General features: G+C 41.5%; 19 non-coding genes across 19 annotated transcripts; all 19 read right to left on the reverse strand.

Moving 5' to 3' along the window:
- Window positions 1-1071: 1071 nt before the first annotated feature.
- On the reverse strand, window positions 1072-1154 carry TRNAL-UAA (transfer RNA leucine (anticodon UAA)). Its single transcript has one exon. It is a non-coding gene; the product is annotated as a tRNA-Leu (tRNA).
- A 1228-nt stretch (window positions 1155-2382) lies between these two features.
- TRNAL-UAA (transfer RNA leucine (anticodon UAA)) lies at window positions 2383-2465 on the reverse strand. The gene has a single exon. It is a non-coding gene; the product is annotated as a tRNA-Leu (tRNA).
- Window positions 2466-3692: 1227 nt separating this feature from the next.
- TRNAL-UAA (transfer RNA leucine (anticodon UAA)) lies at window positions 3693-3775 on the reverse strand. The gene has a single exon. It is a non-coding gene; the product is annotated as a tRNA-Leu (tRNA).
- Window positions 3776-5002: 1227 nt separating this feature from the next.
- On the reverse strand, window positions 5003-5085 carry TRNAL-UAA (transfer RNA leucine (anticodon UAA)). Its single transcript has one exon. It is a non-coding gene; the product is annotated as a tRNA-Leu (tRNA).
- Window positions 5086-6312: 1227 nt separating this feature from the next.
- On the reverse strand, window positions 6313-6395 carry TRNAL-UAA (transfer RNA leucine (anticodon UAA)). Its single transcript has one exon. It is a non-coding gene; the product is annotated as a tRNA-Leu (tRNA).
- A 1228-nt stretch (window positions 6396-7623) lies between these two features.
- Window positions 7624-7706, reverse strand: TRNAL-UAA (transfer RNA leucine (anticodon UAA)). The gene has a single exon. It is a non-coding gene; the product is annotated as a tRNA-Leu (tRNA).
- A 1648-nt stretch (window positions 7707-9354) lies between these two features.
- Window positions 9355-9437, reverse strand: TRNAL-UAA (transfer RNA leucine (anticodon UAA)). The gene has a single exon. It is a non-coding gene; the product is annotated as a tRNA-Leu (tRNA).
- Window positions 9438-10664: 1227 nt separating this feature from the next.
- TRNAL-UAA (transfer RNA leucine (anticodon UAA)) lies at window positions 10665-10747 on the reverse strand. The gene has a single exon. It is a non-coding gene; the product is annotated as a tRNA-Leu (tRNA).
- A 1228-nt stretch (window positions 10748-11975) lies between these two features.
- TRNAL-UAA (transfer RNA leucine (anticodon UAA)) lies at window positions 11976-12058 on the reverse strand. Its single transcript has one exon. It is a non-coding gene; the product is annotated as a tRNA-Leu (tRNA).
- A 1229-nt stretch (window positions 12059-13287) lies between these two features.
- On the reverse strand, window positions 13288-13370 carry TRNAL-UAA (transfer RNA leucine (anticodon UAA)). The gene has a single exon. It is a non-coding gene; the product is annotated as a tRNA-Leu (tRNA).
- A 1648-nt stretch (window positions 13371-15018) lies between these two features.
- Window positions 15019-15101, reverse strand: TRNAL-UAA (transfer RNA leucine (anticodon UAA)). Its single transcript has one exon. It is a non-coding gene; the product is annotated as a tRNA-Leu (tRNA).
- A 1228-nt stretch (window positions 15102-16329) lies between these two features.
- TRNAL-UAA (transfer RNA leucine (anticodon UAA)) lies at window positions 16330-16412 on the reverse strand. The gene has a single exon. It is a non-coding gene; the product is annotated as a tRNA-Leu (tRNA).
- Window positions 16413-17641: 1229 nt separating this feature from the next.
- On the reverse strand, window positions 17642-17724 carry TRNAL-UAA (transfer RNA leucine (anticodon UAA)). Its single transcript has one exon. It is a non-coding gene; the product is annotated as a tRNA-Leu (tRNA).
- Window positions 17725-18949: 1225 nt separating this feature from the next.
- Window positions 18950-19032, reverse strand: TRNAL-UAA (transfer RNA leucine (anticodon UAA)). Its single transcript has one exon. It is a non-coding gene; the product is annotated as a tRNA-Leu (tRNA).
- Window positions 19033-20260: 1228 nt separating this feature from the next.
- On the reverse strand, window positions 20261-20343 carry TRNAL-UAA (transfer RNA leucine (anticodon UAA)). The gene has a single exon. It is a non-coding gene; the product is annotated as a tRNA-Leu (tRNA).
- A 1229-nt stretch (window positions 20344-21572) lies between these two features.
- On the reverse strand, window positions 21573-21655 carry TRNAL-UAA (transfer RNA leucine (anticodon UAA)). Its single transcript has one exon. It is a non-coding gene; the product is annotated as a tRNA-Leu (tRNA).
- A 1225-nt stretch (window positions 21656-22880) lies between these two features.
- Window positions 22881-22963, reverse strand: TRNAL-UAA (transfer RNA leucine (anticodon UAA)). The gene has a single exon. It is a non-coding gene; the product is annotated as a tRNA-Leu (tRNA).
- Window positions 22964-24191: 1228 nt separating this feature from the next.
- TRNAL-UAA (transfer RNA leucine (anticodon UAA)) lies at window positions 24192-24274 on the reverse strand. Its single transcript has one exon. It is a non-coding gene; the product is annotated as a tRNA-Leu (tRNA).
- A 1228-nt stretch (window positions 24275-25502) lies between these two features.
- On the reverse strand, window positions 25503-25585 carry TRNAL-UAA (transfer RNA leucine (anticodon UAA)). The gene has a single exon. It is a non-coding gene; the product is annotated as a tRNA-Leu (tRNA).
- Window positions 25586-26159: the final 574 nt, after the last annotated feature.

Genomic DNA, 26159 nt, shown 5'->3' on the forward strand with positions numbered 1-26159 from the left:
CGGTAGAAACAACATCCCATGAAAATCTCTGGCTTGCTGAAAAGCCTCTTCATTGGGTGAAGAGGGCTTAACATATGTTGGCCCATTGGGGCACACTAACTCCACCACCCATACAGAGCAAAGTAGCAGGTGACCCTCAAATTGTTCATCGTTTTTAAATATTTTTTTTCTGTTGTTTGGGGCTCTGATTTGTCAAGTATGTTTTATGGGAAAACAAGTTTTTTCTCAATTTTCAAATTTCTAGCACACCGCACAAGAATTTCTTCTAGGACTTAACTGGAGCTTGCAGCATGCACTCCTTCCTCTAGTCTTATAAGTTCTCCAGAGCCTGTTGTGGGGACAAATTCTCACAGTCTGATGCTGCCACCAACATACGTCAAGGAGGAACTGTTCTTTTAACAATGATGTGTAATATCGGGCTTAAGTTAAAGATAACATTTTGACTGGGGTTGAAAAAGCTCTGTTGTGGCTTTATTAAACTATTGAAACCTGATCAAGGTGACTTTGGATTCTGCCCTATGCCTTGTAACAAACTCTAGTCCATGTGTTAATCCAGTTTTACTTTCCAGTGGCTTTCTGCATAGTTCTCTCTTAAAAAAATGCAGCTGGTGGAAAACACTTCTTGCAGGTTTTGGCAACTTTTGCAGTTGGATTTGTGTAAATTCTTTGTTAGCGCTTTAACCTCACAATGCCATTCTTGGGTATAGCTGCAGACAAGAGTCCTCACAATGAGTCCCTCTACTGATGGCATGTGGTATTGAAGAAACAGATTGGCAGAAAATCAAAACTTGCAGCAGTGTTTGCAGTAATCTCAAAAGCATAATGAATGCCATACCGGTGATTGTAAGCATTCACATCTCCACAAGTACATTTCCAGGAAGCTCAATGTTTCTTGTGAACTGTTTCAAAAAGCTGAAAGATCACACATTGATATTAGTTTGGAGATATGACTGATAAAAACACTCCTTGTAGGATTTCTTAGAGGCATAAGATGCCAGAAGTATACCAAGAGTTTTGTGCAGGATAGCGCGCAGAAGGCATTGTTTGACATTCAGTGACGTCAAGAAAGTTTACCAGGAGTGGGGTTCAAACCCACGCAGATATATATCCATTGGATCTTAAGTCCAACGCCTTAACCACTCGGCCATCCTGGTTGCTGATGTGACAATCTGCACTTGAATTGGGAGCTTAAGGGTATGATCGCTCTGCCTTTGGATGCTTGGACACTGGACAGTATGGACCTCCTGTATCCTTGATGAATCTTTCTGTGAAACTCTGGTTAACTGCTCGATATCATAAGACAGTCCTCCGGAAGAAACAACATCCCATGAAAATCTCTGGCTTGCTGAAAAGCCTCTTCATTGGGTGAAGAGGGCTTAACATATGTTGGCCCATTGGGGCACACTAACTCCACCACCCATACAGAGCAAAGTAGCAGGTGACCCTCAAATTGTTCATCGTTTTTAAATATTTTTTTTTTCTGTTGTTTGGGGCTCTGATTTGTCAAGTATGTTTTATGGGAAAACAAGTTTTTTCTCAATTTTCAAATTTCTAGCACACCGCACAAGAATTTCCTTTAGGACTTAACTGGAGCTTGCAGCATGCACTCCTCCCTCTAGTCTTATAAGTTCTCCAGAGCCTGTTGTGGGGACAAATTCTCACAGTCTGATGCTGCCACCAACATACGTCAAGGAGGAACTGTTCTTTAAGCAATGATGTGCAATATCGGGCTTAAGTTAAAGATAACATTTTGACTGGGGTTGAAAAAGCTCTGTTGTGGCTTTATTAAACTATTGAAACCTGATCAAGGTGACTTTGGATTCTGCCCTATGCCTTGTAACAAACTCTAGTCCATGTGTTAATCCAGTTTTACTTTCCAGTGGCTTTCTGCATAGTTCTCTCTTAGAAAACTGCAGCTGGTGGAAAACACTTCTTGCAGGTTTTGGCAAGTTTTGCAGTTGGATTTGTGTAAATTCTTTGTTAGCGCTTTAACCTCACAATGCCATTCTTGGGTATAGCTGCAGACAAGAGTCCTGACAATGAGTCCCTCTACTGATGGCATGTGGTATTGAAGAAACAGATTGGCAGAAAATCAAAACTTGCAGCAGTGTTTGCAGTAATCTCAAAAGCATAATGAATGCCATACCGGTGATTGTAAGCATTCACATCTCCACAAGTACATTTCCAGGAAGCTCAATGTTTCTTGTGAACTGTTTCAAAAAGCTGAAAGATCACACATTGATATTAGTTTGGAGATATGACTGATAAAAACACTCCTTGTAGGATTTCTTAGAGGCGTAAGATGCCAGAAGTATACCAAGAGTTTTGTGCAGGATAGCACGCAGAAGGCATTGTTTGACATTCAGTGACATCAAGTAAGTTTACCAGGAGTGGGGTTCGAACCCACGCGGATATATATCCATTGGATCTTAAGTCCAACGCCTTAACCACTCGGCCATCCTGGTTGCTGATGTGACAATCTGCACTTGAATTGGGAGCTTAAGGGTATGATCGCTCTGCCTTTGGATGCTTGGACACTGGACAGTATGGACCTCCTGTATCCTTGATGAATCTTTCTGTGAAACTCTGGTTAACTGCTTGATATCATAAGACAGTCCTCCGGAAGAAACAACATCCCATGAAAATCTCTGGCTTGCTGAAAAGCCTCTTCATTGGGTGAAGAGGGCTTAACATATGTTGGCCCATTGGGGCACACTAACTCCACCACCCATACAGAGCAAAGTAGCAGGTGACCCTCAAATTGTTCATCGTTTTTAAATATTTTTTTTTCTGTTGTTTGGGGCTCTGATTTGTCAAGTATGTTTTATGGGAAAACAAGTTTTTTCTCAATTTTCAAATTTCTAGCACACCGCACAAGAATTTCCTTTAGGACTTAACTGGAGCTTGCAGCATGCACTCCTCCCTCTAGTCTTATAAGTTCTCCAGAGCCTGTTGTGGGGACAAATTCTCACAGTCTGATGCTGCCACCAACATACGTCAAGGAGGAACTGTTCTTTTAACAATGATGTGCAATATCGGGCTTAAGTTAAAGATAACATTTTGACTGGGGTTGAAAAAGCTCTGTTGTGGCTTTATTAAACTATTGAAACCTGATCAAGGTGACTTTGGATTCTGCCCTATGCCTTGTAACAAACTCTAGTCCATGTGTTAATCCAGTTTTACTTTCCAGTGGCTTTCTGCATAGTTCTCTCTTAGAAAACTGCAGCTGGTGGAAAACACTTCTTGCAGGTTTTGGCAACTTTTGCAGTTGGATTTGTGTAAATTCTTTGTTAGCGCTTTAACCTCACAATGCCATTCTTGGGTATAGCTGCAGACAAGAGTCCTCACAATGAGTCCCTCTACTGATGGCATGTGGTATTGAAGAAACAGATTGGCAGAAAATCAAAACTTGCAGCAGTGTTTGCAGTAATCTCAAAAGCATAATGAATGCCATACCGGTGATTGTAAGCATTCACATCTCCACAAGTACATTTCCAGGAAGCTCAATGTTTCTTGTGAACTGTTTCAAAAAGCTGAAAGATTACACATTGATATTAGTTTGGAGATATGACTGATAAAAACACTCCTTGTAGGATTTCTTAGAGGCGTAAGATGCCAGAAGTATACCAAGAGTTTTGTGCAGGATAGCGCGCAGAAGGCATTGTTTGACATTCAGTGACGTCAAGAAAGTTTACCAGGAGTGGGGTTCGAACCCACGCGGACATATATCCATTGGATCTTAAGTCCAACGCCTTAACCACTCGGCCATCCTGGTTGCTGATGTGACAATCTGCACTTGAATTGGGAGCTTAAGGGTATGATCGCTCTGCCTTTGGATGCTTGGACACTGGACAGTATGGACCTCCTGTATCCTTGATGAATCTTTCTGTAAAACTCTGGTTAACTGCTTGATATCATAAGACAGTCCTCCGGAAGAAACAACATCCCATGAAAATCTCTGGCTTGCTGAAAAGCCTCTTCATTGGGTGAAGAGGGCTTAACATATGTTGGCCCATTGGGGCACACTAACTCCACCACCCATACAGAGCAAAGTAGCAGGTGACCCTCAAATTGTTCATCGTTTTTAAATATATTTTTTTCTGTTGTTTGGGGCTCTGATTTGTCAAGTATGTTTTATGGGAAAACAAGTTTTTTCTCAATTTTCAAATTTCTAGCACACCGCACAAGAATTTCTTCTAGGACTTAACTGGAGCTTGCAGCATGCACTCCTTCCTCTAGTCTTATAAGTTCTCCAGAGCCTGTTGTGGGGACAAATTCTCACAGTCTGATGCTGCCACCAACATACGTCAAGGAGGAACTGTTCTTTAAGCAATGATGTGCAATATCGGGCTTAAGTTAAAGATAACATTTTGACTGGGGTTGAAAAAGCTCTGTTGTGGCTTTATTAAACTATTGAAACCTGATCAAGGTGACTTTGGATTCTGCCCTATGCCTTGTAACAAACTCTAGTCCATGTGTTAATCCAGTTTTACTTTCCAGTGGCTTTCTGCATAGTTCTCTCTTAGAAAACTGCAGCTGGTGGAAAACACTTCTTGCAGGTTTTGGCAACTTTTGCAGTTGGATTTGTGTAAATTCTTTGTTAGCGCTTTAACCTCACAATGCCATTCTTGGGTATAGCTGCAGACAAGAGTCCTGACAATGAGTCCCTCTACTGATGGCATGTGGTATTGAAGAAACAGATTGGCAGAAAATCAAAACTTGCAGCAGTGTTTGCAGTAATCTCAAAAGCATAATGAATGCCATACCGGTGATTGTAAGCATTCACATCTCCACAAGTACATTTCCAGGAAGCTCAATGTTTCTTGTGAACTGTTTCAAAAAGCTGAAAGATCACACATTGATATTAGTTTGGAGATATGACTGATAAAAACACTCCTTGTAGGATTTCTTAGAGGCGTAAGATGCCAGAAGTATACCAAGAGTTTTGTGCAGGATAGCGCGCAGAAGGCATTGTTTGACATTCAGTGATGTCAAGAAAGTTTACCAGGAGTGGGGTTCGAACCCACGCGGATATATATCCATTGGATCTTAAGTCCAACGCCTTAACCACTCGGCCATCCTGGTTGCTGATGTGACAATCTGCACTTGAATTGGGAGCTTAAGGGTATGATCGCTCTGCCTTTGGATGCTTGGACACTGGACAGTATGGACCTCCTGTATCCTTGATGAATCTTTCTGTGAAACTCTGGTTAACTGCTTGATATCATAAGACAGTCCTCCGGTAGAAACAACATCCCATGAAAATCTCTGGCTTGCTGAAAAGCCTCTTCATTGGGTGAAGAGGGCTTAACATATGTTGGCCCATTGGGGCACACTAACTCCACCACCCATACAGAGCAAAGTAGCAGGTGACCCTCAAATTGTTCATCGTTTTTAAATATTTTTTTTTTCTGTTGTTTGGGGCTCTGATTTGTCAAGTATGTTTTATGGGAAAACAAGTTTTTTCTCAATTTTCAAATTTCTAGCACACCGCACAAGAATTTCTTCTAGGACTTAACTGGAGCTTGCAGCATGCACTCCTTCCTCTAGTCTTATAAGTTCTCCAGAGCCTGTTGTGGGGACAAATTCTCACAGTCTGATGCTGCCACCAACATACGTCAAGGAGGAACTGTTCTTTAAGCAATGATGTGCAATATCGGGCTTAAGTTAAAGATAACATTTTGACTGGGGTTGAAAAAGCTCTGTTGTGGCTTTATTAAACTATTGAAACCTGATCAAGGTGACTTTGGATCTGCCCTATGCCTTGTAACAAACTCTAGTCCATGTGTTAATCCAGTTTTACTTTCCAGTGGCTTTCTGCATAGTTCTCTCTTAGAAAACTGCAGCTGGTGGAAAACACTTCTTGCAGGTTTTGGCAACTTTTGCAGTTGGATTTGTGTAAATTCTTTGTTAGCGCTTTAACCTCACAATGCCATTCTTGGGTATAGCTGCAGACAAGAGTCCTCACAATGAGTCCCTCTACTGATGGCATGTGGTATTGAAGAAACAGATTGGCAGAAAATCAAAACTTGCAGCAGTGTTTGCAGTAATATCAAAAGAATAATGAATGCCATACCGGTGATTGTAAGCATTCACATCTCCACAAGTACATTTCCAGGAAGCTCAATGTTTCTTGTGAACTGTTTCAAAAAGCTGAAAGATCACACATTGATATTAGTTTGGAGATATGACTGATAAAAACACTCCTTGTAGGATTTCTTAGAGGCGTAAGATGCCAGAAGTATACCAAGAGTTTTGTGCAGGATAGCGCGCAGAAGGCATTGTTTGACATTCAGTGACGTCAAGAAAGTTTACCAGGAGTGGGGTTCGAACCCACGCGGATATATATCCATTGGATCTTAAGTCCAACGCCTTAACCACTCGGCCATCCTGGTTGCTGATGTGACAATCTGCACTTGAATTGGGAGCTTAAGGGTATGATCGCTCTGCCTTTGGATGCTTGGACACTGGACAGTATGGACCTCCTGTATCCTTGATGAATCTTTCTGTGAAACTCTGGTTAACTGCTTGATATCATAAGACAGTCCTCCGGAAGAAACAACATCCCATGAAAATCTCTGGCTTGCTGAAAAGCCTCTTCATTGGGTGAAGAGGGCTTAACATATGTTGGCCCATTGGGGCACACTAACTCCACCACCCATACAGAGCAAAGTAGCAGGTGACCCTCAAATTGTTCATCGTTTTTAAATATTTTTTTTTTCTGTTGTTTGGGGCTCTGATTTGTCAAGTATGTTTTATGGGAAAACAAGTTTTTTCTCAATTTTCAAATTTCTAGCACACCGCACAAGAATTTCCTTTAGGACTTAACTGGAGCTTGCAGCATGCACTCCTCCCTCTAGTCTTATAAGTTCTCCAGAGCCTGTTGTGGGGACAAATTCTCACAGTCTGATGCTGCCACCAACATACGTCAAGGAGGAACTGTTCTTTTAACAATGATGTGCAATATCGGGCTTAAGTTAAAGATAACATTTTGACTGGGGTTGAAAAAGCTCTGTTGTGGCTTTATTAAACTATTGAAACCTGATCAAGGTGACTTTGGATTCTGCCCTATGCCTTGTAACAAACTCTAGTCCATGTGTTAATCCAGTTTTACTTTCCAGTGGCTTTCTGCATAGTTCTCTCTTAGAAAACTGCAGCTGGTGGAAAACACTTCTTGCAGGTTTTGGCAACTTTTGCAGTTGGATTTGTGTAAATTCTTTGTTAGCGCTTTAACCTCACAATGCCATTCTTGGGTATAGCTGCAGACAAGAGTCCTCACAATGAGTCCCTCTACTGATGGCATGTGGTATTGAAGAAACAGATTGGCAGAAAATCAAAACTTGCAGCAGTGTTTGCAGTAATCTCAAAAGCATAATGAATGCCATACCGGTGATTGTAAGCATTCACATCTCCACAAGTACATTTCCAGGAAGCTCAATGTTTCTTGTGAACTGTTTCAAAAAGCTGAAAGATTACACATTGATATTAGTTTGGAGATATGACTGATAAAAACACTCCTTGTAGGATTTCTTAGAGGCGTAAGATGCCAGAAGTATACCAAGAGTTTTGTGCAGGATAGCGCGCAGAAGGCATTGTTTGACATTCAGTGACGTCAAGAAAGTTTACCAGGAGTGGGGTTCGAACCCACGCGGACATATATCCATTGGATCTTAAGTCCAACGCCTTAACCACTCGGCCATCCTGGTTGCTGATGTGACAATCTGCACTTGAATTGGGAGCTTAAGGGTATGATCGCTCTGCCTTTGGATGCTTGGACACTGGACAGTATGGACCTCCTGTATCCTTGATGAATCTTTCTGTAAAACTCTGGTTAACTGCTTGATATCATAAGACAGTCCTCCGGAAGAAACAACATCCCATGAAAATCTCTGGCTTGCTGAAAAGCCTCTTCATTGGGTGAAGAGGGCTTAACATATGTTGGCCCATTGGGGCACACTAACTCCACCACCCATACAGAGCAAAGTAGCAGGTGACCCTCAAATTGTTCATCGTTTTTAAATATATTTTTTTCTGTTGTTTGGGGCTCTGATTTGTCAAGTATGTTTTATGGGAAAACAAGTTTTTTCTCAATTTTCAAATTTCTAGCACACCGCACAAGAATTTCTTCTAGGACTTAACTGGAGCTTGCAGCATGCACTCCTTCCTCTAGTCTTATAAGTTCTCCAGAGCCTGTTGTGGGGACAAATTCTCACAGTCTGATGCTGCCACCAACATACGTCAAGGAGGAACTGTTCTTTAAGCAATGATGTGCAATATCGGGCTTAAGTTAAAGATAACATTTTGACTGGGGTTGAAAAAGCTCTGTTGTGGCTTTATTAAACTATTGAAACCTGATCAAGGTGACTTTGGATTCTGCCCTATGCCTTGTAACAAACTCTAGTCCATGTGTTAATCCAGTTTTACTTTCCAGTGGCTTTCTGCATAGTTCTCTCTTAGAAAACTGCAGCTGGTGGAAAACACTTCTTGCAGGTTTTGGCAACTTTTGCAGTTGGATTTGTGTAAATTCTTTGTTAGCGCTTTAACCTCACAATGCCATTCTTGGGTATAGCTGCATGCACTCCTTCCTCTAGTCTTCTAAGCTCTTCAGAGCCTGTTGTGGGGACAAATTCTCACAGTCTGATGCTGCCACCAACATACGTCAAGGAGGAACTGTTCTTTAAGCAATGATGTGCAATATCGGGCTTAAGTTAAAGATAACATTTTGACTGGGGTTGAAAAAGCTCTGTTGTGGCTTTATTAAACTATTGAAACCTGATCAAGGTGACTTTGGATTCTGCCCTATGCCTTGTAACAAACTCTAGTCCATGTGTTAATCCAGTTTTACTTTCCAGTGGCTTTCTGCATAGTTCTCTCTTAGAAAACTGCAGCTGGTGGAAAACACTTCTTGCAGGTTTTGGCAACTTTTGCAGTTGGATTTGTGTAAATTCTTTGTTAGCGCTTTAACCTCACAATGCCATTCTTGGGTATAGCTGCAGACAAGAGTCCTCACAATGAGTCCCTCTACTGATGGCATGTGGTATTGAAGAAACAGATTGGCAGAAAATCAAAACTTGCAGCAGTGTTTGCAGTAATCTCAAAAGCATAATGAATGCCATACCGATGATTGTAAGCATTCACATCTCCACAAGTACATTTCCAGGAAGCTCAATGTTTCTTGTGAACTGTTTCAAAAAGCTGAAAGATCACACATTGATATTAGTTTGGAGATATGACTGATAAAAACACTCCTTGTAGGATTTCTTAGAGGCGTAAGATGCCAGAAGTATACCAAGAGTTTTGTGCAGGATAGCGCGCAGAAAGCATTGTTTGACATTCAGTGACGTCAGGAAAGTTTACCAGGAGTGGGGTTCGAACCCACGCGGATATATATCCATTGGATCTTAAGTCCAACGCCTTAACCACTCGGCCATCCTGGTTGCTGATGTGACAATCTGCACTTGAATTGGGAGCTTAAGGGTATGATCGCTCTGCCTTTGGATGCTTGGACACTGGACAGTATGGACCTCCTGTATCCTTGATGAATCTTTCTGTGAAACTCTGGTTAACTGCTTGATATCATAAGACAGTCCTCCGGAAGAAACAACATCCCATGAAAATCTCTGGCTTGCTGAAAAGCCTCTTCATTGGGTGAAGAGGGCTTAACATATGTTGGCCCATTGGGGCACACTAACTCCACCACCCATACAGAGCAAAGTAGCAGGTGACCCTCAAATTGTTCATCGTTTTTAAATATTTTTTTTTCTGTTGTTTGGGGCTCTGATTTGTCAAGTATGTTTTATGGGAAAACAAGTTTTTTCTCAATTTTCAAATTTCTAGCACACCGCACAAGAATTTCCTTTAGGACTTAACTGGAGCTTGCAGCATGCACTCCTCCCTCTAGTCTTATAAGTTCTCCAGAGCCTGTTGTGGGGACAAATTCTCACAGTCTGATGCTGCCACCAACATACGTCAAGGAGGAACTGTTCTTTTAACAATGATGTGCAATATCGGGCTTAAGTTAAAGATAACATTTTGACTGGGGTTGAAAAAGCTCTGTTGTGGCTTTATTAAACTATTGAAACCTGATCAAGGTGACTTTGGATTCTGCCCTATGCCTTGTAACAAACTCTAGTCCATGTGTTAATCCAGTTTTACTTTCCAGTGGCTTTCTGCATAGTTCTCTCTTAGAAAACTGCAGCTGGTGGAAAACACTTCTTGCAGGTTTTGGCAAGTTTTGCAGTTGGATTTGTGTAAATTCTTTGTTAGCGCTTTAACCTCACAATGCCATTCTTGGGTATAGCTGCAGACAAGAGTCCTCACAATGAGTCCCTCTACTGATGGCATGTGGTATTGAAGAAACAGATTGGCAGAAAATCAAAACTTGCAGCAGTGTTTGCAGTAATCTCAAAAGCATAATGAATGCCATACCGGTGATTGTAAGCATTCACATCTCCACAAGTACATTTCCAGGAAGCTCAATGTTTCTTGTGAACTGTTTCAAAAAGCTGAAAGATCACACATTGATATTAGTTTGGAGATATGACTGATAAAAACACTCCTTGTAGGATTTCTTAGAGGCGTAAGATGCCATAAGTATACCAAGAGTTTTGTGCAGGATAGCGCGCAGAAGGCATTGTTTGACATTCAGTGACGTCAAGAAAGTTTACCAGGAGTGGGGTTCGAACCCACGCAGATATATATCCATTGGATCTTAAGTCCAACGCCTTAACCACTCGGCCATCCTGGTTTCTGATATGACAGTCTGCACTTGAATTGGGAGCTTAAGGGTATGATCGCTCTGCCTTTGGATGCTTGGACACTGGACAGTATGGACCTCCTGTATCCTTGATGAATCTTTCTGTGAAACTCTGGTTAACTGCTCGATATCATAAGACAGTCCTCCGGAAGAAACAACATCCCATGAAAATCTCTGGCTTGCTGAAAAGCCTCTTCATTGGGTGAAGAGGGCTTAACATATGTTGGCCCATTGGGGCACACTAACTCCACCACCCATACAGAGCAAAGTAGCAGGTGACCCTCAAATTGTTCATCGTTTTTAAATATTTTTTTTTTCTGTTGTTTGGGGCTCTGATTTGTCAAGTATGTTTTATGGGAAAACAAGTTTTTTCTCAATTTTCAAATTTCTAGCACACCGCACAAGAATTTCCTTTAGGACTTAACTGGAGCTTGCAGCATGCACTCCTCCCTCTAGTCTTATAAGTTCTCCAGAGCCTGTTGTGGGGACAAATTCTCACAGTCTGATGCTGCCACCAACATACGTCAAGTAGGAACTGTTCTTTAAGCAATGATGTGCAATATCGGGCTTAAGTTAAAGATAACATTTTGACTGGGGTTGAAAAAGCTCTGTTGTGGCTTTATTAAACTATTGAAACCTGATCAAGGTGACTTTGGATTCTGCCCTATGCCTTGTAACAAACTCTAGTCCATGTGTTAATCCAGTTTTACTTTCCAGTGGCTTTCTGCATAGTTCTCTCTTAGAAAACTGCAGCTGGTGGAAAACACTTCTTGCAGGTTTTGGCAACTTTTGCAGTTGGATTTGTGTAAATTCTTTGTTAGCGCTTTAACCTCACAATGCCATTCTTGGGTATAGCTGCAGACAAGAGTCCTCACAATGAGTCCCTCTACTGATGGCATGTGGTATTGAAGAAACAGATTGGCAGAAAATCAAAACTTGCAGCAGTGTTTGCAGTAATCTCAAAAGCATAATGAATGCCATACCGGTGATTGTAAGCATTCACATCTCCACAAGTACATTTCCAGGAAGCTCAATGTTTCTTGTGAACTGTTTCAAAAAGCTGAAAGATCACACATTGATATTAGTTTGGAGATATGACTGATAAAAACACTCCTTGTAGGATTTCTTAGAGGCGTAAGATGCCAGAAGTATACCAAGAGTTTTGTGCAGGATAGCGCGCAGAAGGCATTGTTTGACATTCAGTGACGTCAAGAAAGTTTACCAGGAGTGGGGTTCGAACCCACGCAGATATATATCCATTGGATCTTAAGTCCAACGCCTTAACCACTCGGCCATCCTGGTTGCTGATGTGACAATCTGCACTTGAATTGGGAGCTTAAGGGTATGATCGCTCTGCCTTTGGATGCTTGGACACTGGACAGTATGGACCTCCTGTATCCTTGATGAATCTTTCTGTGAAACTCTGGTTAACTGCTTGATATCATAAGACAGTCCTCCGGAAGAAACAACATCCCATGAAAATCTCTGGCTTGCTGAAAAGCCTCTTCATTGGGTGAAGAGGGCTTAACATATGTTGGCCCATTGGGGCACACTAACTCCACCACCCATACAGAGCAAAGTAGCAGGTGACCCTCAAATTGTTCATCGTTTTTAAATATTTTTTTTTTTCTGTTGTTTGGGGCTCTGATTTGTCAAGTATGTTTTATGGGAAAACAAGTTTTTTCTCAATTTTCAAATTTCTAGCACACCGCACAAGAATTTCCTTTAGGACTTAACTGGAGCTTGCAGCATGCACTCCTCCCTCTAGTCTTATAAGTTCTCCAGAGCCTGTTGTGGGGACAAATTCTCACAGTCTGATGCTGCCACCAACATACGTCAAGGAGGAACTGTTCTTTTAACAATGATGTGCAATATCGGGCTTAAGTTAAAGATAACATTTTGACTGGGGTTGAAAAAGCTCTGTTGTGGCTTTATTAAACTATTGAAACCTGATCAAGGTGACTTTGGATTCTGCCCTATGCCTTGTAACAAACTCTAGTCCATGTGTTAATCCAGTTTTACTTTCCAGTGGCTTTCTGCATAGTTCTCTCTTAGAAAACTGCAGCTGGTGGAAAACACTTCTTGCAGGTTTTGGCAACTTTTGCAGTTGGATTTGTGTAAATTCTTTGTTAGCGCTTTAACCTCACAATGCCATTCTTGGGTATAGCTGCAGACAAGAGTCCTCACAATGAGTCCCTCTACTGATGGCATGTGGTATTGAAGAAACAGATTGGCAGAAAATCAAAACTTGCAGCAGTGTTTGCAGTAATCTCAAAAGCATAATGAATGCCATACCGGTGATTGTAAGCATTCACATCTCCACAAGTACATTTCCAGGAAGCTCAATGTTTCTTGTGAACTGTTTCAAAAAGCTGAAAGATCACACATTGATATTAGTTTGGAGATATGACTGATAAAAACACTCCTTGTAGGATTTCTTAGAGGCGTAAGATGCCAGAAGTATACCAAGAGTTTTGTGCAGGATAGCGCGCAGAAGGCATTGTTTGACATTCAGTGACGTCAATAAAGTTTACCAGGAGTGGGGTTCGAACCCACGCGGATATATATCCATTGGATCTTAAGTCCAACGCCTTAACCACTCGGCCATCCTGGTTGCTGATGTGACAATCTGCACTTGAATTGGGAGCTTAAGGGTATGATCGCTCTGCCTTTGGATGCTTGGACACTGGACAGTATGGACCTCCTGTATCCTTGATGAATCTTTCTGTGAAACTCTGGTTAACTGCTCGATATCATAAGACAGTCCTCCGGAAGAAACAACATCCCATGAAAATCTCTGGCTTGCTGAAAAGCCTCTTCATTGGGTGAAGAGGGCTTAACATATGTTGGCCCATTGGGGCACACTAACTCCACCACCCATACAGAGCAAAGTAGCAGGTGACCCTCAAATTGTTCATCGTTTTTAAATATATTTTTTTCTGTTGTTTGGGGCTCTGATTTGTCAAGTATGTTTTATGGGAAAACAAGTTTTTTCTCAATTTTCAAATTTCTAGCACACCGCACAAGAATTTCTTCTAGGACTTAACTGGAGCTTGCAGCATGCACTCCTTCCTCTAGTCTTATAAGTTCTCCAGAGCCTGTTGTGGGGACAAATTCTCACAGTCTGATGCTGCCACCAACATACGTCAAGGAGGAACTGTTCTTTAAGCAATGATGTGCAATATCGGGCTTAAGTTAAAGATAACATTTTGACTGGGGTTGAAAAAGCTCTGTTGTGGCTTTATTAAACTATTGAAACCTGATCAAGGTGACTTTGGATTCTGCCCTATGCCTTGTAACAAACTCTAGTCCATGTGTTAATCCAGTTTTACTTTCCAGTGGCTTTCTGCATAGTTCTCTCTTAGAAAACTGCAGCTGGTGGAAAACACTTCTTGCAGGTTTTGGCAACTTTTGCAGTTGGATTTGTGTAAATTCTTTGTTAGCGCTTTAACCTCACAATGCCATTCTTGGGTATAGCTGCATGCACTCCTTCCTCTAGTCTTCTAAGCTCTTCAGAGCCTGTTGTGGGGACAAATTCTCACAGTCTGATGCTGCCACCAACATACGTCAAGGAGGAACTGTTCTTTAAGCAATGATGTGCAATATCGGGCTTAAGTTAAAGATAACATTTTGACTGGGGTTGAAAAAGCTCTGTTGTGGCTTTATTAAACTATTGAAACCTGATCAAGGTGACTTTGGATTCTGCCCTATGCCTTGTAACAAACTCTAGTCCATGTGTTAATCCAGTTTTACTTTCCAGTGGCTTTCTGCATAGTTCTCTCTTAGAAAACTGCAGCTGGTGGAAAACACTTCTTGCAGGTTTTGGCAACTTTTGCAGTTGGATTTGTGTAAATTCTTTGTTAGCGCTTTAACCTCACAATGCCATTCTTGGGTATAGCTGCAGACAAGAGTCCTCACAATGAGTCCCTCTACTGATGGCATGTGGTATTGAAGAAACAGATTGGCAGAAAATCAAAACTTGCAGCAGTGTTTGCAGTAATCTCAAAAGCATAATGAATGCCATACCGATGATTGTAAGCATTCACATCTCCACAAGTACATTTCCAGGAAGCTCAATGTTTCTTGTGAACTGTTTCAAAAAGCTGAAAGATCACACATTGATATTAGTTTGGAGATATGACTGATAAAAACACTCCTTGTAGGATTTCTTAGAGGCGTAAGATGCCAGAAGTATACCAAGAGTTTTGTGCAGGATAGCGCGCAGAAAGCATTGTTTGACATTCAGTGACGTCAGGAAAGTTTACCAGGAGTGGGGTTCGAACCCACGCGGATATATATCCATTGGATCTTAAGTCCAACGCCTTAACCACTCGGCCATCCTGGTTGCTGATGTGACAATCTGCACTTGAATTGGGAGCTTAAGGGTATGATCGCTCTGCCTTTGGATGCTTGGACACTGGACAGTATGGACCTCCTGTATCCTTGATGAATCTTTCTGTGAAACTCTGGTTAACTGCTCGATATCATAAGACAGTCCTCCGGAAGAAACAACATCCCATGAAAATCTCTGGCTTGCTGAAAAGCCTCTTCATTGGGTGAAGAGGGCTTAACATATGTTGGCCCATTGGGGCACACTAACTCCACCACCCATACAGAGCAAAGTAGCAGGTGACCCTCAAATTGTTCATCGTTTTTAAATATTTTTTTTTTCTGTTGTTTGGGGCTCTGATTTGTCAAGTATGTTTTATGGGAAAACAAGTTTTTTCTCAATTTTCAAATTTCTAGCACACCGCACAAGAATTTCCTTTAGGACTTAACTGGAGCTTGCAGCATGCACTCCTCCCTCTAGTCTTATAAGTTCTCCAGAGCCTGTTGTGGGGACAAATTCTCACAGTCTGATGCTGCCACCAACATACGTCAAGTAGGAACTGTTCTTTAAGCAATGATGTGCAATATCGGGCTTAAGTTAAAGATAACATTTTGACTGGGGTTGAAAAAGCTCTGTTGTGGCTTTATTAAACTATTGAAACCTGATCAAGGTGACTTTGGATTCTGCCCTATGCCTTGTAACAAACTCTAGTCCATGTGTTAATCCAGTTTTACTTTCCAGTGGCTTTCTGCATAGTTCTCTCTTAGAAAACTGCAGCTGGTGGAAAACACTTCTTGCAGGTTTTGGCAACTTTTGCAGTTGGATTTGTGTAAATTCTTTGTTAGCGCTTTAACCTCACAATGCCATTCTTGGGTATAGCTGCAGACAAGAGTCCTCACAATGAGTCCCTCTACTGATGGCATGTGGTATTGAAGAAACAGATTGGCAGAAAATCAAAACTTGCAGCAGTGTTTGCAGTAATCTCAAAAGCATAATGAATGCCATACCGGTGATTGTAAGCATTCACATCTCCACAAGTACATTTCCAGGAAGCTCAATGTTTCTTGTGAACTGTTTCAAAAAGCTGAAAGATCACACATTGATATTAGTTTGGAGATATGACTGATAAAAACACTCCTTGTAGGATTTCTTAGAGGCGTAAGATGCCAGAAGTATACCAAGAGTTTTGTGCAGGATAGCGCGCAGAAGGCATTGTTTGACATTCAGTGACGTCAAGAAAGTTTACCAGGAGTGGGGTTCGAACCCACGCAGATATATATCCATTGGATCTTAAGTCCAACGCCTTAACCACTCGGCCATCCTGGTTGCTGATGTGACAATCTGCACTTGAATTGGGAGCTTAAGGGTATGATCGCTCTGCCTTTGGATGCTTGGACACTGGACAGTATGGACCTCCTGTATCCTTGATGAATCTTTCTGTGAAACTCTGGTTAACTGCTTGATATCATAAGACAGTCCTCCGGAAGAAACAACATCCCATGAAAATCTCTGGCTTGCTGAAAAGCCTCTTCATTGGGTGAAGAGGGCTTAACATATGTTGGCCCATTGGGGCACACTAACTCCACCACCCATACAGAGCAAAGTAGCAGGTGACCCTCAAATTGTTCATCGTTTTTAAATATTTTTTTTTTTCTGTTGTTTGGGGCTCTGATTTGTCAAGTATGTTTTATGGGAAAACAAGTTTTTTCTCAATTTTCAAATTTCTAGCACACCGCACAAGAATTTCCTTTAGGACTTAACTGGAGCTTGCAGCATGCACTCCTCCCTCTAGTCTTATAAGTTCTCCAGAGCCTGTTGTGGGGACAAATTCTCACAGTCTGATGCTGCCACCAACATACGTCAAGGAGGAACTGTTCTTTTAACAATGATGTGCAATATCGGGCTTAAGTTAAAGATAACATTTTGACTGGGGTTGAAAAAGCTCTGTTGTGGCTTTATTAAACTATTGAAACCTGATCAAGGTGACTTTGGATTCTGCCCTATGCCTTGTAACAAACTCTAGTCCATGTGTTAATCCAGTTTTACTTTCCAGTGGCTTTCTGCATAGTTCTCTCTTAGAAAACTGCAGCTGGTGGAAAACACTTCTTGCAGGTTTTGGCAACTTTTGCAGTTGGATTTGTGTAAATTCTTTGTTAGCGCTTTAACCTCACAATGCCATTCTTGGGTATAGCTGCAGACAAGAGTCCTCACAATGAGTCCCTCTACTGATGGCATGTGGTATTGAAGAAACAGATTGGCAGAAAATCAAAACTTGCAGCAGTGTTTGCAGTAATCTCAAAAGCATAATGAATGCCATACCGGTGATTGTAAGCATTCACATCTCCACAAGTACATTTCCAGGAAGCTCAATGTTTCTTGTGAACTGTTTCAAAAAGCTGAAAGATCACACATTGATATTAGTTTGGAGATATGACTGATAAAAACACTCCTTGTAGGATTTCTTAGAGGCGTAAGATGCCAGAAGTATACCAAGAGTTTTGTGCAGGATAGCGCGCAGAAGGCATTGTTTGACATTCAGTGACGTCAATAAAGTTTACCAGGAGTGGGGTTCGAACCCACGCGGATATATATCCATTGGATCTTAAGTCCAACGCCTTAACCACTCGGCCATCCTGGTTGCTGATGTGACAATCTGCACTTGAATTGGGAGCTTAAGGGTATGATCGCTCTGCCTTTGGATGCTTGGACACTGGACAGTATGGACCTCCTGTATCCTTGATGAATCTTTCTGTGAAACTCTGGTTAACTGCTCGATATCATAAGACAGTCCTCCGGAAGAAACAACATCCCATGAAAATCTCTGGCTTGCTGAAAAGCCTCTTCATTGGGTGAAGAGGGCTTAACATATGTTGGCCCATTGGGGCACACTAACTCCACCACCCATACAAAGCAAAGTAGCAGGTGACCCTCAAATTGTTCATCGTTTTTAAATATTTTTTTTCTGTTGTTTGGGGCTCTGATTTGTCAAGTATGTTTTATGGGAAAACAAGTTTGTTCTCAATTTTCAAATTTCTAGCACACCGCACAAGAATTTCTTCTAGGACTTAACTGGAGCTTGCAGCATGCACTCCTTCCTCTAGTCTTATAAGTTCTCCAGAGCCTGTTGTGGGGACAAATTCTCACAGTCTGATGCTGCCACCAACATACGTCAAGGAGGAACTGTTCTTTAAGCAATGATGTGCAATATCGGGCTTAAGTTAAAGATAACATTTTGACTGGGGTTGAAAAAGCTCTGTTGTGGCTTTATTAAACTATTGAAACCTGATCAAGGTGACTTTGGATCTGCCCTATGCCTTGTAACAAACTCTAGTCCATGTGTTAATCCAGTTTTACTTTCCAGTGGCTTTCTGCATAGTTCTCTCTTAGAAAACTGCAGCTGGTGGAAAACACTTCTTGCAGGTTTTGGCAAGTTTTGCAGTTGGATTTGTGTAAATTCTTTGTTAGCGCTTTAACCTCACAATGCCATTCTTGGGTATAGCTGCAGACAAGAGTCCTCACAATGAGTCCCTCTACTGATGGCATGTGGTATTGAAGAAACAGATTGGCAGAAAATCAAAACTTGCAGCAGTGTTTGCAGTAATCTCAAAAGCATAATGAATGCCATACCGGTGATTGTAAGCATTCACATCTCCACAAGTACATTTCCAGGAAGCTCAATGTTTCTTGTGAACTGTTTCAAAAATCTGAAAGATCACACATTGATATTAGTTTGGAGATATGACTGATAAAAACACTCCTTGTAGGATTTCTTAGAGGCGTAAGATGCCATAAGTATACCAAGAGTTTTGTGCAGGATAGCGCGCAGAAGGCATTGTTTGACATTCAGTGACGTCAAGAAAGTTTACCAGGAGTGGGGTTCGAACCCACGCGGATATATATCCATTGGATCTTAAGTCCAACGCCTTAACCACTCGGCCATCCTGGTTGCTGATATGACAGTCTGCACTTGAATTGGGAGCTTAAGGGTATGATCGCTCTGCCTTTGGATGCTTGGACACTGGACAGTATGGACCTCCTGTATCCTTGATGAATCTTTCTGTGAAACTCTGGTTAACTGCTCGATATCATAAGACAGTCCTCCGGAAGAAACAACATCCCATGAAAATCTCTGGCTTGCTGAAAAGCCTCTTCATTGGGTGAAGAGGGCTTAACATATGTTGGCCCATTGGGGCACACTAACTCCACCACCCATACAGAGCAAAGTAGCAGGTGACCCTCAAATTGTTCATCGTTTTTAAATATTTTTTTTTTCTGTTGTTTGGGGCTCTGATTTGTCAAGTATGTTTTATGGGAAAACAAGTTTTTTCTCTATTTTCAAATTTCTAGCACACCGCACAAGAATTTCCTTTAGGACTTAACTGGAGCTTGCAGCATGCACTCCTCCCTCTAGTCTTATAAGTTCTCCAGAGCCTGTTGTGGGGACAAATTCTCACAGTCTGATGCTGCCACCAACATACGTCAAGTAGGAACTGTTCTTTAAGCAATGATGTGCAATATCGGGCTTAAGTTAAAGATAACATTTTGACTGGGGTTGAAAAAGCTCTGTTGTGGCTTTATTAAACTATTGAAACCTGATCAAGGTGACTTTGGATTCTGCCCTATGCCTTGTAACAAACTCTAGTCCATGTGTTAATCCAGTTTTACTTTCCAGTGGCTTTCTGCATAGTTCTCTCTTAGAAAACTGCAGCTGGTGGAAAACACTTCTTGCAGGTTTTGGCAACTTTTGCAGTTGGATTTGTGTAAATTCTTTGTTAGCGCTTTAACCTCACAATGCCATTCTTGAGTATAGCTGCAGACAAGAGTCCTCACAATGAGTCCCTCTACTGATGGCATGTGGTATTGAAGAAACAGATTGGCAGAAAATCAAAACTTGCAGCAGTGTTTGCAGTAATCTCAAAAGCATAATGAATGCCATACCGGTGATTGTAAGCATTCACATCTCCACAAGTACATTTCCAGGAAGCTCAATGTTTCTTGTGAACTGTTTCAAAAAGCTGAAAGATCACACATTGATATTAGTTTGGAGATATGACTGATAAAAACACTCCTTGTAGGATTTCTTAGAGGCGTAAGATGCCAGAAGTATACCAAGAGTTTTGTGCAGGATAGCGCGCAGAAGGCATTGTTTGACATACAGTGACGTCAAGAAAGTTTACCAGGAGTGGGGTTCGAACCCACGCAGATATATATCCATTGGATCTTAAGTCCAACGCCTTAACCACTCGGCCATCCTGGTTGCTGATGTGACAATCTGCACTTGAATTGGGAGCTTAAGGGTATGATCGCTCTGCCTTTGGATGCTTGGACACTGGACAGTATGGACCTCCTGTATCCTTGATGAATCTTTCTGTGAAACTCTGGTTAACTGCTTGATATCATAAGACAGTCCTCCGGAAGAAACAACATCCCATGAAAATCTCTGGCTTGCTGAAAAGCCTCTTCATTGGGTGAAGAGGGCTTAACATATGTTGGCCCATTGGGGCACACTAACTCCACCACCCATACAGAGCAAAGTAGCAGGTGACCCTCAAATTGTTCATCGTTTTTAAATTTATTTTTTTTTCTGTTGTTTGGGGCTCTGATTTGTCAAGTATGTTTTATGGAAAAACAAGTTTTTTCTCAATTTTCAAATTTCTAGCACACCGCACAAGAATTTCCTTTAGGACTTAACTGGAGCTTGCAGCATGCACTCCTCCCTCTAGTCTTATAAGTTCTCCAGAGCCTGTTGTGGGGACAAATTCTCACAGTCTGATGCTGCCACCAACATACGTCAAGGAGGAACTGTTCTTTTAACAATGATGTGCAATATCGGGCTTAAGTTAAAGATAACATTTTGACTGGGGTTGAAAAAGCTCTGTTGTGGCTTTATTAAACTATTGAAACCTGATCAAGGTGACTTTGGATTCTGCCCTATGCCTTGTAACAAACTCTAGTCCATGTGTTAATCCAGTTTTACTTTCCAGTGGCTTTCTGCATAGTTCTCTCTTAGAAAACTGCAGCTGGTGGAAAACACTTCTTGCAGGTTTTGGCAACTTTTGCAGTTGGATTTGTGTAAATTCTTTGTTAGCGCTTTAACCTCACAATGCCATTCTTGGGTATAGCTGCAGACAAGAGTCCTCACAATGAGTCCCTCTACTGATGGCATGTGGTATTGAAGAAACAGATTGGCAGAAAATCAAAACTTGCAGCAGTGTTTGCAGTAATCTCAAAAGCATAATGAATGCCATACCGGTGATTGTAAGCATTCACATCTCCACAAGTACATTTCCAGGAAGCTCAATGTTTCTTGTGAACTGTTTCAAAAAGCTGAAAGATCACACATTGATATTAGTTTGGAGATATGACTGATAAAAACACTCCTTGTAGGATTTCTTAGAGGCGTAAGATGCCAGAAGTATACCAAGAGTTTTGTGCAGGATAGCGCGCAGAAGGCATTGTTTGACATTCAGTGATGTCAAGAAAGTTTACCAGGAGTGGGGTTCGAACCCACGCGGATATATATCCATTGGATCTTAAGTCCAACGCCTTAACCACTCGGCCATCCTGGTTGCTGATGTGACTATCTGCACTTGAATTGGGAGCTTAAGGGTATGATCGCTCTGCCTTTGGATGCTTGGACACTGGACAGTATGGACCTCTTGTATCCTTGATGAATCTTTCTGTGAAACTCTGGTTAACTGCTCGATATCATAAGACAGTCCTCCGGAAGAAACAACATCCCATGAAAATCTCTGGCTTGCTGAAAAGCCTCTTCATTGGGTGAAGAGGGCTTAACATATGTTGGCCCATTGGGGCACACTAACTCCACCACCCATACAGAGCAAAGTAGCAGGTGACCCTCAAATTGTTCATCGTTTTTAAATATTTTTTTTCTGTTGTTTGGGGCTCTGATTTGTCAAGTATGTTTTATGGGAAAACAAGTTTTTTCTAAATTTTCAAATTTCTAGCACACCGCACAAGAATTTCTTCTAGGACTTAACTGGAGCTTGCAGCATGCACTCCTTCCTCTAGTCTTATAAGTTCTCCAGAGCCTGTTGTGGGGACAAATTCTCACAGTCTGATGCTGCCACCAACATACGTCAAGGAGGAACTGTTCTTTAAGCAATGATGTGCAATATCGGGCTTAAGTTAAAGATAACATTTTGACTGGGGTTGAAAAAGCTCTGTTGTGGCTTTATTAAACTATTGAAACCTGATCAAGGTGACTTTGGATCTGCCCTATGCCTTGTAACAAACTCTAGTCCATGTGTTAATCCAGTTTTACTTTCCAGTGGCTTTCTGCATAGTTCTCTCTTAGAAAACTGCAGCTGGTGGAAAACACTTCTTGCAGGTTTTGGCAACTTTTGCAGTTGGATTTGTGTAAATTCTTTGTTAGCGCTTTAACCTCACAATGCCATTCTTGGGTATAGCTGCAGACAAGAGTCCTCACAATGAGTCCCTCTACTGATGGCATGTGGTATTGAAGAAACAGATTGGCAGAAAATCAAAACTTGCAGCAGTGTTTGCAGTAATCTCAAAAGCATAATGAATGCCATACCGGTGATTGTAAGCATTCACATCTCCACAAGTACATTTCCAGGAAGCTCAATGTTTCTTGTGAACTGTTTCAAAAAGCTGAAAGATTACACATTGATATTAGTTTGGAGATATGACTGATAAAAACACTCCTTGTAGGATTTCTTAGAGGCGTAAGATGCCAGAAGTATACCAAGAGTTTTGTGCAGGATAGCGCGCAGAAGGCATTGTTTGACATTCAGTGACGTCAAGAAAGTTTACCAGGAGTGGGGTTCGAACCCACGCGGACATATATCTATTGGATCTTAAGTCCAACGCCTTAACCACTCGGCCATCCTGGTTGCTGATGTGACAATCTGCACTTGAATTGGGAGCTTAAGGGTATGATCGCTCTGCCTTTGGATGCTTGGACACTGGACAGTATGGACCTCCTGTATCCTTGATGAATCTTTCTGTAAAACTCTGGTTAACTGCTTGATATCATAAGACAGTCCTCCGGAAGAAACAACATCCCATGAAAATCTCTGGCTTGCTGAAAAGCCTCTTCATTGGGTGAAGAGGGCTTAACATATGTTGGCCCATTGGGGCACACTAACTCCACCACCCATACAGAGCAAAGTAGCAGGTGACCCTCAAATTGTTCATCGTTTTTAAATATTTTTTTTTTCTGTTGTTTGGGGCTCTGATTTGTCAAGTATGTTTTATGGGAAAACAAGTTTTTTCTCAATTTTCAAATTTCTAGCACACCGCACAAGAATTTCCTTTAGGACTTAACTGGAGCTTGCAGCATGCACTCCTCCCTCTAGTCTTATAAGTTCTCCAGAGCCTGTTGTGGGGACAAATTCTCACAGTCTGATGCTGCCACCAACATACGTCAAGTAGGAACTGTTCTTTAAGCAATGATGTGCAATATCGGGCTTAAGTTAAAGATAACATTTTGACTGGGGTTGAAAAAGCTCTGTTGTGGCTTTATTAAACTATTGAAACCTGATCAAGGTGACTTTGGATTCTGCCCTATGCCTTGTAACAAACTCTAGTCCATGTGTTAATCCAGTTTTACTTTCCAGTGGCTTTCTGCATAGTTCTCTCTTAGAAAACTGCAGCTGGTGGAAAACACTTCTTGCAGGTTTTGGCAACTTTTGCAGTTGGATTTGTGTAAATTCTTTGTTAGCGCTTTAACCTCACAATGCCATTCTTGAGTATAGCTGCAGACAAGAGTCCTCACAATGAGTCCCTCTACTGATGGCATGTGGTATTGAAGAAACAGATTGGCAGAAAATCAAAACTTGCAGCAGTGTTTGCAGTAATCTCAAAAGCATAATGAATGCCATACCGGTGATCGTAAGCATTCACATCTCCACAAGTACATTTCCAGGAAGCTCAATGTTTCTTGTGAACTGTTTCAAAAAGCTGAAAGATCACACATTGATATTAGTTTGGAGATATGACTGATAAAAACACTCCTTGTAGGATTTCTTAGAGGCGTAAGATGCCAGAAGTATACCAAGAGTTTTGTGCAGGATAGCGCGCAGAAGGCATTGTTTGACATTCAGTGACGTCAAGAAAGTTTACCAGGAGTGGGGTTCGAACCCACGCGGATATATATCCATTGGATCTTAAGTCCAACGCCTTAACCACTCGGCCATCCTGGTTGCTGATATGACAGTCTGCACTTGAATTGGGAGCTTAAGGGTATGATCGCTCTGCCTTTGGATGCTTGGACACTGGACAGTATGGACCTCCTGTATCCTTGATGAATCTTTCTGTGAAACTCTGGTTAACTGCTCGATATCATAAGACAGTCCTCCGGAAGAAACAACATCCCATGAAAATCTCTGGCTTGCTGAAAAGCCTCTTCATTGGGTGAAGAGGGCTTAACATATGTTGGCCCATTGGGGCACACTAACTCCACCACCCATACAGAGCAAAGTAGCAGGTGACCCTCAAATTGTTCATCGTTTTTAAATATTTTTTTTTTCTGTTGTTTGGGGCTCTGATTTGTCAAGTATGTTTTATGGGAAAACAAGTTTTTTCTCAATTTTCAAATTTCTAGCACACCGCACAAGAATTTCCTTTAGGACTTAACTGGAGCTTGCAGCATGCACTCCTCCCTCTAGTCTTATAAGTTCTCCAGAGCCTGTTGTGGGGACAAATTCTCACAGTCTGATGCTGCCACCAACATACGTCAAGTAGGAACTGTTCTTTAAGCAATGATGTGCAATATCGGGCTTAAGTTAAAGATAACATTTTGACTGGGGTTGAAAAAGCTCTGTTGTGGCTTTATTAAACTATTGAAACCTGATCAAGGTGACTTTGGATTCTGCCCTATGCCTTGTAACAAACTCTAGTCCATGTGTTAATCCAGTTTTACTTTCCAGTGGCTTTCTGCATAGTTCTCTCTTAGAAAACTGCAGCTGGTGGAAAACACTTCTTGCAGGTTTTGGCAACTTTTGCAGTTGGATTTGTGTAAATTCTTTGTTAGCGCTTTAACCTCACAATGCCATTCTTGAGTATAGCTGCAGACAAGAGTCCTCACAATGAGTCCCTCTACTGATGGCATGTGGTATTGAAGAAACAGATTGGCAGAAAATCAAAACTTGCAGCAGTGTTTGCAGTAATCTCAAAAGCATAATGAATGCCATACCGGTGATCGTAAGCATTCACATCTCCACAAGTACATTTCCAGGAAGCTCAATGTTTCTTGTGAACTGTTTCAAAAAGCTGAAAGATCACACATTGATATTAGTTTGGAGATATGACTGATAAAAACACTCCTTGTAGGATTTCTTAGAGGCGTAAGATGCCAGAAGTATACCAAGAGTTTTGTGCAGGATAGCGCGCAGAAGGCATTGTTTGACATTCAGTGACGTCAAGAAAGTTTACCAGGAGTGGGGTTCGAACCCACGCAGATATATATCCATTGGATCTTAAGTGCAACGCCTTAACCACTCGGCCATCCTGGTTGCTGATGTGACAATCTGCACTTGAATTGGGAGCTTAAGGGTATGATCGCTCTGCCTTTGGATGCTTGGACACTGGACAGTATGGACCTCCTGTATCCTTGATGAATCTTTCTGTGAAACTCTGGTTAACTGCTTGATATCATAAGACAGTCCTCCGGAAGAAACAACATCCCATGAAAATCTCTGGCTTGCTGAAAAGCCTCTTCATTGGGTGAAGAGGGCTTAACATATGTTGGCCCATTGGGGCACACTAACTCCACCACCCATACAGAGCAAAGTAGCAGGTGACCCTCAAATTATTCATCGTTTTTAAATTTATTTTTTTTTCTGTTGTTTGGGGCTCTGATTTGTCAAGTATGTTTTATGGAAAAACAAGTTTTTTCTCAATTTTCAAATTTCTAGCACACCGCACAAGAATTTCCTTTAGGACTTAACTGGAGCTTGCAGCATGCACTCCTCCCTCTAGTCTTATAAGTTCTCCAGAGCCTGTTGTGGGGACAAATTCTCACAGTCTGATGCTGCCACCAACATACGTCAAGGAGGAACTGTTCTTTTAACAATGATGTGCAATATC

This window comes from Hyperolius riggenbachi, chromosome 4 (assembly GCF_040937935.1).
Source record: "Hyperolius riggenbachi isolate aHypRig1 chromosome 4, aHypRig1.pri, whole genome shotgun sequence".
NCBI lineage: Eukaryota > Metazoa > Chordata > Amphibia > Anura > Hyperoliidae > Hyperolius > Hyperolius riggenbachi.